The 13,890-nt window shown below is 43.4% G+C and overlaps 1 pseudogene; it reads right to left on the minus strand.

The window, feature by feature from the left end:
* LOC115129392 (ensconsin-like) overlaps nt 1-1,191 on the minus strand; it is a 49,640-nt pseudogene extending 48,449 nt beyond the window's left edge.
* Nucleotides 1,192-13,890: the final 12,699 nt, after the last annotated feature.

The following is a 13,890-nucleotide window of genomic DNA, read 5'->3' on the forward strand; positions in this document are numbered from 1 at the left end:
TAGATAGGAATTAGCTAGCTAGGCATGCAACACACAAAAACCACCATAACTTCCTCTCAAATCCCACGAAACCACCAATCACCTCCCAGTTCCAGGTCAAAACCTGTCAACATCCAAAGCCCACGGGAATACTCTCATTCAAAGCCCTCAGGAATACCACAACAAACGTCCTTTCTGGGCATTAAGAGAGGCACAAAAAAATAGCAACACTTACGTAGCTAACGTTACTTGCACATCACTGTTTTAGAATTAGCCTAGCGTCATTTAACATACCAACATACAATTTGTGTAGTTTACACGACAGTTTCGTGCAGCCTCTCCAGGGTCAATCTGATTAAACTAGTTAGCCAACCAGAAAATACGGTTTGCTCCTTTGCAGAATGGCTAGCAAGTCGTTGGCTAACGTTACCTCCTAGCTTGAACTTGGAGATGTCAAAGATGACCATTAAGTAGCTACTGTAGCTAGTATTAGTTAAATTAGCTAGTCAGAAAATAGGCACTGTTATGACGCTAACTGTATAAGTTAGCTACCCAGCTAGCTAAGTAAACTATGCTTATTGGCAAATTAATTAATTTAGTTAATAATTAGCTAGCTAATTAGGCAACTATTTAGGCAACTACTTCAACAAGTTTGATGTGTAACGTTAGCTAGGTAGCAATTTATGGCGCCTCAGCAGCGCGCACACAGATCCGTTCCAACCGGTGATTACATTTAATTTTGGATCCAACGATTGGCTCTCTGGTTCTGCTACTATGGCTCAGTTAGAGTAGGTTTTAATGTGATTTTACAATAAGTACATTCAATAGGAACGTTGTACTAGTTACATATAGTACAAAATAAATGACCCGGTAAACGTTGATGTTCATGTAGCTAGCTTAGTAAGTTGTACAGCTAGCTTTCAAACTGGCCGGAGGGGATCAGAGTTGCGGACTTCCAACTCCTTTTGTCAGCGGATAAGGTTAGCTTGCTAGCCACAAAACATGTTCAAAATGAGTAGGTTACCGGTAGAGGGGTCACTTAGCAAGCAACGTAGAGGACATTCGACTTCATTAAGTAGCTACATTGGCACATCAATAATTAGTTATGCTAAGTGTATTCCTTACCCATTTGAGCTCGCAAACCCTTCAGAGATGTTGCACCCTCCGCCATTTCTATGAAGTTTTCCTTCTCAATTTTTTGGGGGCAACAGAGGCGCGCATAATACGTACGCGGTTACGTGGACATCCAAGTAAAACTAGGGAACGGGCCATCGATATGCAATAGCGCCACCTAGCGTGAAAATCTATGGTTGTGAGAAGGCAACAGCTGCTTATCAAAGTTTGCCATGTAGAATATAAAGTGTAATCAAACCACCCAGGGAATGATAGTGGGAATACAATTCATTAGAACTCAAACAGGAAGTAATATTTATGTCAGAACATAAAAGCTCAGATGCACTATAAAAGTTAGAGATGCATTTGTGTCAATCATATTGTTTTGTCTCTGTCATAACATTACATTAGAGAAGCAGTTTAGAGAAGTCAAGGCATTGGCTTCCTTGAGGACTTACCTTATGGAAAGAGTTGACGAGTCTAAGGAGTTAGTTTCAGGAGGAACTGCTTTGCAGCAGTAGTGAACCAACCCCTACAAATAAAGAAAACACCACATCCTCCCTGTGCTCTGTTCTGTCTATTTTCATCCAACACTAACGCTTCTGTCCTACCCCATCTCACATGCCTTAGCCAGCGGGGCCCTCATTCATTTTACATGGAAAACAGGGTAAACAAAAATACATTGTGGGTTCAGTTATACTGCACTGAACAATACAGAAGAGGTTATTTAACACTAACAACCATCACATATAATGGAAGTGTTAGTGAGAGGTTGGTCCGGTATAGCAGTGAGATACCATAAACCCTATACTGGTATTCATCATAGGCAAATTGCCTTCCCATTGACATGGTTAAAGGGATGCTTCAAGATTTTGGCAATGAGGCCCTTTGTTTACTTCCCCAGAGTCAGATGAACTTGTGGATAGTGTTTGTATGTCTCTGTGTCCAGTATGAAGGAAATTAGAGTTAGCTTCGCATTGAAAAGCATGCTAGCAGATACCCATAGACGTCCAGTCATTGCACTAAAGATAGTTAGCATTGGCTCGCGAAACTACCTCTTACTTCCTTCATACTGGACACAGAGACATACAAATGTTATCAACAAGTTCATCTGACTCTGGGGAGGTAGATAAAGGGCCTCATTGCCAAGTCTCTGTGCGTTGCATCCTGTGACTCAGATGAAAAAGTAATCTAGGTCACATTACAATGCTGACTATTCACACCTTACAGTATGCAGACAAATGATACCATTATGTCTTATGCAACAGAGAATAGTTCAAGGGTACTACATATATAATGGCTATACATTGAATGGATTGATTTAACCCACTGTGAACAAGCAATAGCAGTTTCTAGCCCCCCCCCCCCCCAAAAATCAAGTTTCAAACGGTCAAGTTCTGCTCCCTTTCCCTTTGAGTTGTTTTACTAAAGGAACATTGACATAATTGGATATCATATAACAAGCTGGTAGCCCCACTGTCTGACAATACGTTGCAGAACTAGAACATTATCCAGGAGTCTCATGTCAAACTCTGCACTATACTGGTGTCCCTTTCCCATGGTGTGGCATACCATGATGAGGATTCTGGTCATAGTGCTACATACAGTACACTCCCCTACGTATTTATTTGTACAGTGAAGCTAAAGCGTTTAATTTGGCTCTATACTCCAGCATTTTGGAATTGAGTTAAACTGGTTCATACTGTATGAGGCAACAGTACATAATGTCACCTTTTATTTGAGGATATTTTCATTCATACATATCTGTTCTACCGTTTAGAAATGAAACCACTTTCTGTACTGTATTTAGTCCCCCCAATTGAAGGTGTCATAAGTATTTGGACAAATTCCCTCATTAGTAGTCAAAATGTTTATATTTAGTCCCATATTCCTAGCACGCAATGACTACATAAAGCTTGTGACTCTACAAACTTGTTAGAAGCACTTGCAGTTTGTTTTGGTTGTGTTTCAGATTATGTTGGCTAACAGAAATGAATGGTAAATAATGTAGTGTCATTTTGGAGTCACTTTTATTGTAAATAAGGAGTGAATACGTGTCTGAACACTTCTACATTAATGTGGATGCTACCATGATTACAGATTATCATGAATCAATAGTAAATATTGAGTAAATATGAAGGTTTGAGAAAGTTACAGAGGCCCAAAGATCATACCCCACCCCCTACCCCAAAAATGCTAACATCCCCTGTTATTGTAATGGTGAGAGGTTAGCATGTTTTGGGGGTATGATATAAAATGCTAACATCCCTGTTATTGTAATGGTGAGAGGTTAGCATGTCTTGGAGGTATGATATAAAATGCTAACATCCCCTATTATTGTAATGGTGAGAGGTTAGCATGTCTTGGGGGTATGATATAAAATGCTAACCTCCTCTGTTATTGTAATGGTGAGAGGTTAGCATGTCTTGGAGGTATGATATAAAATGCTAACCTCCTCTGTTATAATAATGGTGAGAGGTTAGCATGTCTTGGGTATATGATATTGGTGCATCTGTAACTTTCTCAAACAATACTATTCACAATTCATTCAGGATTCTCCGTAAAGTGAGTCCAAAATGGCATTTCTACTGGGCACAACATAAATGCAACCAAAACCAATTGCAAATGCATCCAACATGTTTATAGATTCACAAGCTTGATGTAGTCATTGCGTACTAGGAATATGGGACCAAATACTAAACTTTTGACGACTTCTACATTAATGTGGATGCTACCATGATTACAGATAATCCTGAATGAATCGGGAATAATGATGAGTGAGGAAGTTAGACACACAATCATCATACAACCAAAACATGCTAACCTCTCACCATAACCAATAACAGGGGATGTTAGCATTTTATATCATACCCCCAAGACATGGTAACCTCTCACCATAACCAATAACAGAGGAAGTTAGCATTTTATATCATATCCCCAAGACATGCTAACCTCTCACCATAACCAATAACAGAGGAAGTTAGCATTTTATATCATACCCCCAAGACATGCTAACCTCTCACCATAACCAATAACAGGGGAGGTTAGCATTTTATATCATACCCCCAAGACATGCTAACCTCTCACCATAACCAATAACAGGGGAGGGTCATATTTCTGGGAGTATCATTTTGCTGATATATCGGAATATGAAACCAAATACTAAACTTTTGACTACTTTAAAACACATATAAGTGAATTCGTCCAAATACTTCAAATGGGGGGACAAGATACATTATGTGATTTCATTTCTTAATGGTAAAATAGTTTTGTATGAAAATACCCTCAAATAAAAGGTGACATTAAGTACTGTCGCCTCATATGACACATTCGATCTCAAATCCAAAATAATGCAATATAGAGACAAATAAAACATTTTAGCTTCACTGAACAAATAAATATGTAGGGGAGTATATATGTCACAAAGGCCAAGTTGAGCTTGGATTGCTTGGAGTCATGGCAACATGTCCCTAGGGCCTGGACGTCACCGTGTGAGTGGCCACCAGAGCGCAATGTATCCTAGCAACAATGTCAAGGCGGGGCAGGAGGGCGGCGGCTTGGGACAGTAGGGTGTAGGTACTGGAACAGATCATGGAACCCATGGAGGTTAGAAAGGACCTCAGGGGAGAAACCCAGGGAATAGCCCAGCCTCTTCACCTGGACCAACAAGAAGACAAGAAGAGAAGAGTTCAGTGTCAGTCAATTACTTAAATACTGGTGTCAGCGCAGTGATAGAGAGTTGAAAACAGTTTGACACAGAAAACCTGATTTCAGTTTTTGAAAACATACAGTTGGTTGTAAGTTCATGTAAAAATCCAAGGGCATGAATTGATTGTGTAACAGCATTTAGTGGGCCACAGTAGTCTCTCTCTCTCTCTCTCTCTCTCTCTCTCTCTCTCTCAGAGGGGACTGGTGGTCTTTCTGAGGGGATACTGGTGGTCTCTCTGAGCGGGTACTGGTGGTCTCTCTGAGGGGATACTGGTGGACTCTCTGAGGGGGTACTGGTGGTCTCTCTGAAGGGATACTGGTGGACTCACTGAGGGGGTACTGGTGGCATCTCTAAGGGGGGTTCTGGTGGCCTCACCGTGGGGGTACTGGTGGTCTTTCTGAGGGGATACTGGTGGTCTCTCTGAGGGGATACTGGTGGTCTCTCTGAGGGGATACTGGTAGTCTCTCTGAGGGGATACTGGTGGCCTCACCGTGGGGGTACCGGTGGTCTTTCTGAGGGGATACTGGTGGTCTCTCTGAGGGGATACTGGTGGACTCTCTGAGGGGATACTGGTGGACTCTCTGAGGGGGTACTGGTGGTCTCTCTGAGGGGTGTACTGGTGGACTCTGAGGGGATACTGGTGGTCTCACTGAGGAGATACTGGTGGTCTCACTGAGGGGATACTGGTGGTCTCTCTGAGGGGATACTGGTGGTCTCTCTGAGGGGATACTGGTGGACTCTCTGAGGGGATACTGGTGGTCTCACTGAGGATATACTGGTGGTCTCACTGAGGGGATACTGGTGGTCTCACTGAGGAGATACTGGTGGTCTCACTGAGGGGATACTGGTGGTCTCTCTGAGGGGATACTGGTGGTCTCTCTGAGGGGTGTACTGGTGGACTCTGAGGGGATACTGGTGGTCTCACTGAGGAGATACTGGTGGTCTCACTGAGGGGATACTGGTGGTCTCTCTGAGGGGTGTACTGGTGGACTCTGAGGGGGTACTGGTTGTCTCTCTGAGGGGGTACTGGTTGTCTCTCTGAGGGGTATACTGGTGGACTCTCTGAGAGGGTACTGGTTATCTCTATGAGGGGATACTGGTTGTCTCTCTGAGGGGGTACTGGTTGTCTCTCTGAGGGGGTACAAGTGTTCTCTTTTCAGTAAAGGCAAAACTCACTGAATCTTTCAATGAACAGCAGAAGGGCCCAGAGCAACAGAAGTAGTAGATAGGTCGATGTGGAAGTCACTGAACCAATAAGAGCCATGGAGACATGAACTGTATCCAGTGTCACTACTGTAGCTCAACAATACACACATAACCACCCTCATCTACACAACTCGTTTTACAACTTCATGTACTCAGTGTTCCCTGTAACTCCTTTGTGTCACGACTCCTACCGAAGGTGGCTCCCCTTCCTGTTCGGGTGGTGCTCGGCGGTCGTCGTCACCGGCCTACTAGAAGGTGGCTCCCCTTCCTGTTCGGGTGGTGCTCGGCGGTCATCGTCACTGGCCTACTAGAAGGTGGCTCCCCTTCCTGTTCGGGTGGTGCTCGGCGGTCATCGTCACCGGCCTACTAGAAGGTGGCTCCCCTTCCTGTTTGGGTGGCGCTCGGCGGTCGTCGTCACCGGCCTACTAGAAGGTGGCTCCCCTTCCTGTTCGGGTGGCGCTCGGCGGTCGTCGTCACCGGCCTACTAGAAGGTGGCTCCCCTTCCTGTTCGGGTGGCGGTCGTCGTCACCGGCCTACTAGAAGGTGGCTCCCCTTCCTGTTCAGGTGGCGCTCGGCGGTCGTCGTCACCGGCCTACTAGCTGCCACTGATCCTTTTCCCCCTTTCTGTTTATTCGTTTCACCTGTTTTGTGTTTAGGCTGATTAGTCGGGCTATGTTAACCAGTAAGCCCGCCTGCTCTTTGTGCGGGATTGTTTGTGTAACTTGTGTGCACGGTTGAAGTTTACGTGTTTCCCATTTCGTGGGTTTTTGCTGGACTGTTTAAGTCCCCATGTTTGGGGCATTTGTTTCGTGTGCACCCTGTGTTTCCTGGGGTGGCTTATGTTCACCGGTTGTGCATTAAATAGCACTACCCTGAACTTTCTGCATCCTGCGCCTGACTTCGCACCCACTACACCCAGATCGTTACACTTTGGAACTTCTCCTGGAAATAATGATGGCCAAATGAAATTCTGTTGACTAATTCTCACTCTGAGAAGAATCATTTGAAAATCAACAGGATCTACCAGTGGAAAGCTTACGGTGATGTTGTAGTTGTTTGCTAAACAGCATTAATCTGTTGGCTGGCTGTTGACCTTGCCTGCTGTGAGGGCATGCACAACAGGTCCACATCAGGAGCTTATATCACCACACATAAACACCACACATAAACACCACACATAAACACCATACATAAACACCACACATAAACACCATACATAAACACCACACATAAACACCACACATAAACACCACACATAAACACCACACATAAACACCACACATAAACACCACACATAAACACCACACATAAACACCATACAAAAACACCACACATAAACACCACACATAAACACCACACATAAACACCATACATAAACACCACACAAAAACACCATACATAAACACCACACATAAACACCACACATAAACACCACACATAAACACCACACATAAACACCACACATAAACACCATACATAAACACCACACAAAAACACCATACATAAACACCACACATAAACACCACACATAAACACCACACATAAACACCACACATAAACACCATACATAAACACCACACAAAAACACCATACATAAACACCACACATAAACACCATACATAAACACCACACATAAACACCACACATAAACACCACACATAATGATGTACGCAGCATGGCCTATGGGGATGATCATGACCGATCCTGTTTCCTTTACTGCACTCTAAGATTACAGTGGCTTTGGTTATCTTTAAGTTATTGGAATAAAAAACAATACGTTTGATGTGTTCGAACCCATTCCATTTATTCGGTTCCTGACATTACTATGAGCCCGTCCTCCCCAATTAAGGTGCCACCAGCCCCCTATAGATATTGAACCCTGGGAGGAAGTTGTCACACTGGGCATTGTTGGTGGGTGAGCACGCTGCACTCTCCTGGCGGTTTAGCAGAATACACTGAATGCACTGCCAGCAGGAGGCTAACCCAGTCTAGACACTGAACTGCCCCTCAGCACACGGCACACAGCAGCCCCCTCTCCCCATCCCCATAGCCACAGTGCTGGGACAGTAAGCACAGGTGTAGAGGCAGGGACAGGTTAACAGATATACAGACAGACAGACAGACAGACAGACAGACAGACAGACAGACAGACAGACAGACAGACAGACAGACAGACAGACAGACAGACAGAGTAACTCTATTTGTTACGTCCACAGACAGGACAGACAGACAGACAGACAGACAGACAGCCAGCCAGCCAGCCAGACAGACAGACAGCCAGCCAGACAGACAGAGAGACAGGAGACAGACAGACAGACAGACAGACAGACAGACAGACAGACAGACAGACAGACAGACAGACAGACAGACAGACAGACAGAAACTCTATTTGTTACGTCTGTTATCAGGTCCACAGACAGGACAGACAGACAGACAGACAGACAGACAGACAGACAGACAGACGCAGTAACTCTATTTGTTACGTCTGTTATCAGGTCCACACAGACAGACAGACAGACAGACAGACAGACACAGTAACTCTATTTGTTACGTCTGTTATCAGGTCCACAGACAGACAGACAGACAGACAGACAGACAGAAAGTAACTCTAGACGTCTGACAGACTACAGACAGACAGACAGACAGACAGACAGACAGACAGACACAGACAGACAGACAGACAGACAGACAGACAGACAGACAGACAGGACAGACACAGTAACTCTATTTGTTACGTCTGTTATCAGGTCTACAGACAGACAGACAGACAGACAGACAGACAGACAGGCACAGTAACTCTATTTGTTACATCTGTTATCAGGTCCACAGACAGGACAGATAGACAGACAGACAGACAGACAGACAGACAGACAGACAGACAGACAGACAGACAGACACAGTAACTCTATTTGTTACGTCTGTTATCAGGTCTACAGACAGACAGACAGACAGACAGACAGACAGACAGACAGACAGACAGACAGAAACTCTATTTGTTACGTCTGTTTTCAGGTCCACAGACAGGACAGGCCACATAACTGCCATTAAAGTGCAGAAACTGTGTCTGATTATAGCTGAACTCAGACAGTGCCAGCAGACAAGATGCCTGTGGAGAAACACAACACACACAAACCATTCATTGGCATAACTCTACGGTGAAATGCCCCCACAACATAACACAGCAGAGATGCAGAAACACTGGCCTCCATAGACAGACCCTCCGTGGTCCTGCAGTCTTGGCTGCTAGATGTGGAAGACAGGAAAGTGTTGAATACCCCTGCTCACAAACTTTCTGTCAATGACAGGTGAATTCATAATGAATTACATTGAAGCCAATATTGATTTGATTTCAGAATTTCGGTTATATCCAAAGTCCAGTCTCTATCACACTTATGCCAGGTAGGTGGCATTAATGCACCTTAACGTTGGTCTGCACACTACCATAAACACCAAAGAAGAAGAAGAGCCAGTATTAAAAAGAACAACAATAATCATGCTAAATTCCCTGTATGCTTATTCTCAGTGTGTTCTCACTCAAACCTTATGGGTCCCATCGAGAGCATCACTGCCTGGTATGGCAACTGCTCGGCCTCCGACCTAAAGCCACTACAGAGTACATCACTGGGGCCAAGCTTCCTACCATATGGGACCTCTATACCAGGCGGTGTCAGAGGAAGGCCCTAAAAATGGTCAAAGACTCCAGCCACCCTAGTCATAGACTGATCTCTCTGCTACCACACGGCAAGCGGTAACGGAGCGCCAAGTCTAGGTACAAGAGGCTTCTAAACAGCTTCTACCCCAAAGCCATAAGACTCCTGAACATCTAGTCAAATGACTACCCAGACTATTTGCATTGCCCCCCCCCCCTTTACGCTGCTGCTACTCTCTGTTATTATCTATGCATAAGTGACTTTAATAATTCTACCCACATGTACAGTTGAAATCGGAAGTTTACATACATGTTAGCCAAATACATTTAAACTCAGTTTTTCACAATTCCTGACATTTAATCCTAGTAAACATTCCCTGTCTTAGGCCAGTTAGGATCACCACTTTATTAAGAACGTGAAATGTCAGAATAATAGTAGAGAGAATGATTTATTCAATCAATTAGTATTTAGTAGCATTGCCTTTAAATTGTTTATCTTGGGTCAAACGTGTCAGGTAGCCTGCCACAAGCTTCCCACAATAAGTTGGGTGAATGTTAGACCATTTCTCCTGGTGTAACTGAGTCAGGTTTGAAGGCCTCCTTGCTCGCACACGCTTTTTCAGTTCTGCCCACAAATTCTCTATGGGATTGAGGTCAGGGCTTTGTGAGGGCCGCTCCAATACCTTGAATTTGTTGTCCTTAAGCCATTTTGCCTCAACTTTGGAAGTATACTTGGGGTCAAGCTTTAACTTCCTGACTGACTGACTACCTGACCGATGTCTCAAATCAAATTTATTTATATAGCCCTTCGTACATCAGCTGATATCTCAAAGTGCTTCAATAAAACCCCAAACAGCAAACAATAGGTGTAAAAGCACGGTGGCTAGGAAAAACTCCCTAGAAAGTCCGATGTCTTGAGATTCTCCTCCTCCTCCCTCATGATGCCATCTATTTTGTGAAGTGCACAAGTCCCTCCTGTAGCAAAGCACCCCCACAACATGATGCTGCCAACCCCGTGCTTCACGGTTGAGATGGTGTTCTTCAGCTTGCAAGCCTCCCCCTTTTTCCTCCAAACATAATGATGGTCATTATGGCCAAACAGTTCTATTTTTGTTTCATCAGACCAGAGGACATTTCTCCAAAAAGTATAATCTTTGTCCCCATGTGCAGTTGCAAACCATAGTCTAGCTTTTTAATGGTGGTTTTGGAGCAGTGGCTTCTTCCTTACTGAGCGGCCTGTCAGGTTATGTCGATATAGGACTCGTTTTACTGTGGATATAGATATAGTTTCCTCTAGCATCTTCACAAGGTCCTTTGCTGTTGTTCTGGGATTGATTTGCACTTTTCACACCAAAGTACGTTCATCTCTAGGAGACAGAACGCATCTCCTTCCTGAGCGGTATGACGGCTGCGTGGTCCCATGGTGTTTATACTTGCATACTATTGTTTGTACAGATGAACGTGGTACCTTCAGGTGATTGGAAATTGCTTCCAAGGATGAACCAGACTTGTGCAGGTCTACCATATTTTTTTGAGATCTTGGCTGATTTCTTTTGACCTTCCCAGGATGTCAAGCTAAGAGTCACTGAGTTTGAAGGTAGGCCTTGAAATACATCCACACGTACACCTCCAATTGACTCAAATTATGTCAATTGGCCTATCAGAAGCTTCTAAAGCCATGACATAATTTTCTGGAATTTTCCAAGCTGTTTAAAGGCACAGTCAACTTAGTCTATGTAAACTTCTGACCCACTGGAATTGTGATACAGTGAATTGTAAGTGAAATAATCTGCCTGTAAACAATTGTTGGAAAAATGACTTGTGTCATGCACGAAGTAGATGTCCTAAACGACTTGCCAAAACAATCGTTTGTTAACAAAAAAATTGTGGAGTAGTTGAAAAACGAGTTTTAATGACTGCACCCTAAGTGTATGTAAACTTCCGACTTCAACCTATATATTAGCTCAATTACGTCGACTAACCGGTGCCAACGAACATTGACTGTGTACCGATATCCCTTGTATATAGCCTCACTATTGCTTTATACTGCTACTCTTTAATTATTTGTTACTTTATTTCTTATTTTTTTATGTATTTTCCTTAAAACGGCATTGTTGGTCAAGGGCTTGTAAGTCAGCATTTCACCTGTTGTATTCGGCGCATGTGTCACGCCCTAACCTTAGTATTCTTTGTTTTCTTTATTATTTTGGTTAGGTTAAGGTGTGACAAGGGTGATTTATGTGTTTTTGTCTTGTCTAGGGGTTTTGTATGTTTATGGGGGTGTTTACTAGTCTAGGTGTTATGTATGTCTATGGTTGCCTAGATTGGTTCTCAATTAGGCAGCTGTTTATCATTGTCTCTGATTGGGAACCATATTTAGGCAGCCATATTCCTTAGGTTCTCTGTGGGTTATTGTCTATGTGTTAGTTGCCTGTGGTTGCATTTATCATATATAGTGGCACATTCGTTGTTTAAGTGTTCTTCGTTTCATTAAATAAGAAGAATGTATTCACATCACGCTGCACCTTGGTCTCCTCCATTCAACAAACGTGACAGCATGTGACAAATAAAATTTGACTCCTGTGTTGTCTTGGCTGTATGCTTAGGGTTGTTGTCCTGTTGGAAGGTGAACCTTTTCCCCAGTCACCACCATGCTTCACCGTAGGGATGGTGCCAGGTTTCCTCCACACGTAAGGCTTGGTATTCAGGTTTCATCAGACCAGAGAATCTTGTTCTTATGGTCTGAGAGTCCTTTAGGTGCCTTTTGGTAAACACTTAGCAGGCAGTCATGTGCCTTTTACTGAGGAGTTGCTTCCGTCTGGCCACTCTACCATAAAGGCCTGATTGATGGAGTGCTGCTGAGATGGTTGTCTGTCTGGAAGGTTCTCCCATCTCCACAGAGAACCTCTGGAGCTCTGTCACAGTGACCATCGGGTCCTCCCTAACCAAGGTCCTTCTCCCCCAAATACTCAGTTTGGCCGGGCAGCCAGCTCTGGTTAGAGTCTTGGTGATTCCAAACTTCTTCCATTTAAGAATGATGGAGGCCTCTGTGTTCGAGGGGACCTTCAATGCTGCAGAAATATTTTGGTACCCTTCCCCAAATCTGTGCCTCGACACAATCCTATCTCGAAGCTCTACGGACAGTTCCTTCGACCTCATGGTTTAGTTTTTGCTCTGACATCCACTGTCAACTGTAGGACCTTAAATAGACAGGTGTGGGCCAATTGAATTTACCACAGGTGGACTCCAATCAAGTTGTGGAAACATCTCAAGGATGATCAATGGAAACAGGATGCACCTGACTTTGACTTTGAGTCTCATAGCAAAGGGACTGAATACTTGTTGAAATAAGGTATTTTTAATACATTTGCAAACATTTCTAAAAAACAGTTTTTGTGTGTGTAGATTGTTGAAGATTTGTTTTTATTTCATCCATTTTAGAAAAAGGCTGTAACGTAACAAAATGTGGAAAAAGTCAAGGGGTCTGAATACTTTCCGAAGGCACTGTATTGAGTTATAGTAGGGCAAAGTGACTAGATAAGTGAGGGATAAACACAGACGTTCAGTACATTACATAAGGGATGATCAACAAGAGGCTTTGCGTTCTATGGAGAATAATGATGGACGTGGAAGGTAGGTACCATGACATGCTAGCGGAGATCAACTTTCAATACTGAAGCAATGCTGCAAATTTCAGCGATACAGAGAGCAAGGTTATTACAAATCTCCGCTGTTGACAACCAAATGCGAATCTAAAAGAAATGGTAGATAATGTCTAGAGGTTTTTTACAATGTAGATCTAGTATATAAATTGCCTGGCTGAGTTGATGAGACAGTGGATTGCGCAGTCAGATGGAACAGAGTAAATAGGCATTTTAAGGTCATAGGTTTAGCAGGTGGTAACTTGTGGAATAGACACCGTCTGGAATGCGGTTTTAACCAATCAGCACCCAGGATTAGAAACACACATTGTGTAAGATGTCAAGGCATCAGTCAGTTTCCCAACACTCCTTACTGATTCTCTGGACATGTCTGTCTGTTAGCTCCATACCAATCAACAGGAACATGTGTTATAGTCAGAATATAGTGACAGGACCAAGTAAATCATCCAAAACCATTCACCCAAAGCCTTTCACATACATTTAGTAGAATTCTAAATTGGGTAGAATTTGTATATACCTATTTCCATATTTGAAGAACTAAAGTTGTAGATATCATGGTCAATCTGCCCTCT

This window comes from Oncorhynchus nerka, linkage group LG5, assembly GCF_034236695.1.
Source record: "Oncorhynchus nerka isolate Pitt River linkage group LG5, Oner_Uvic_2.0, whole genome shotgun sequence".
Classification (NCBI taxonomy): Eukaryota; Metazoa; Chordata; class Actinopteri; order Salmoniformes; family Salmonidae; genus Oncorhynchus; species Oncorhynchus nerka.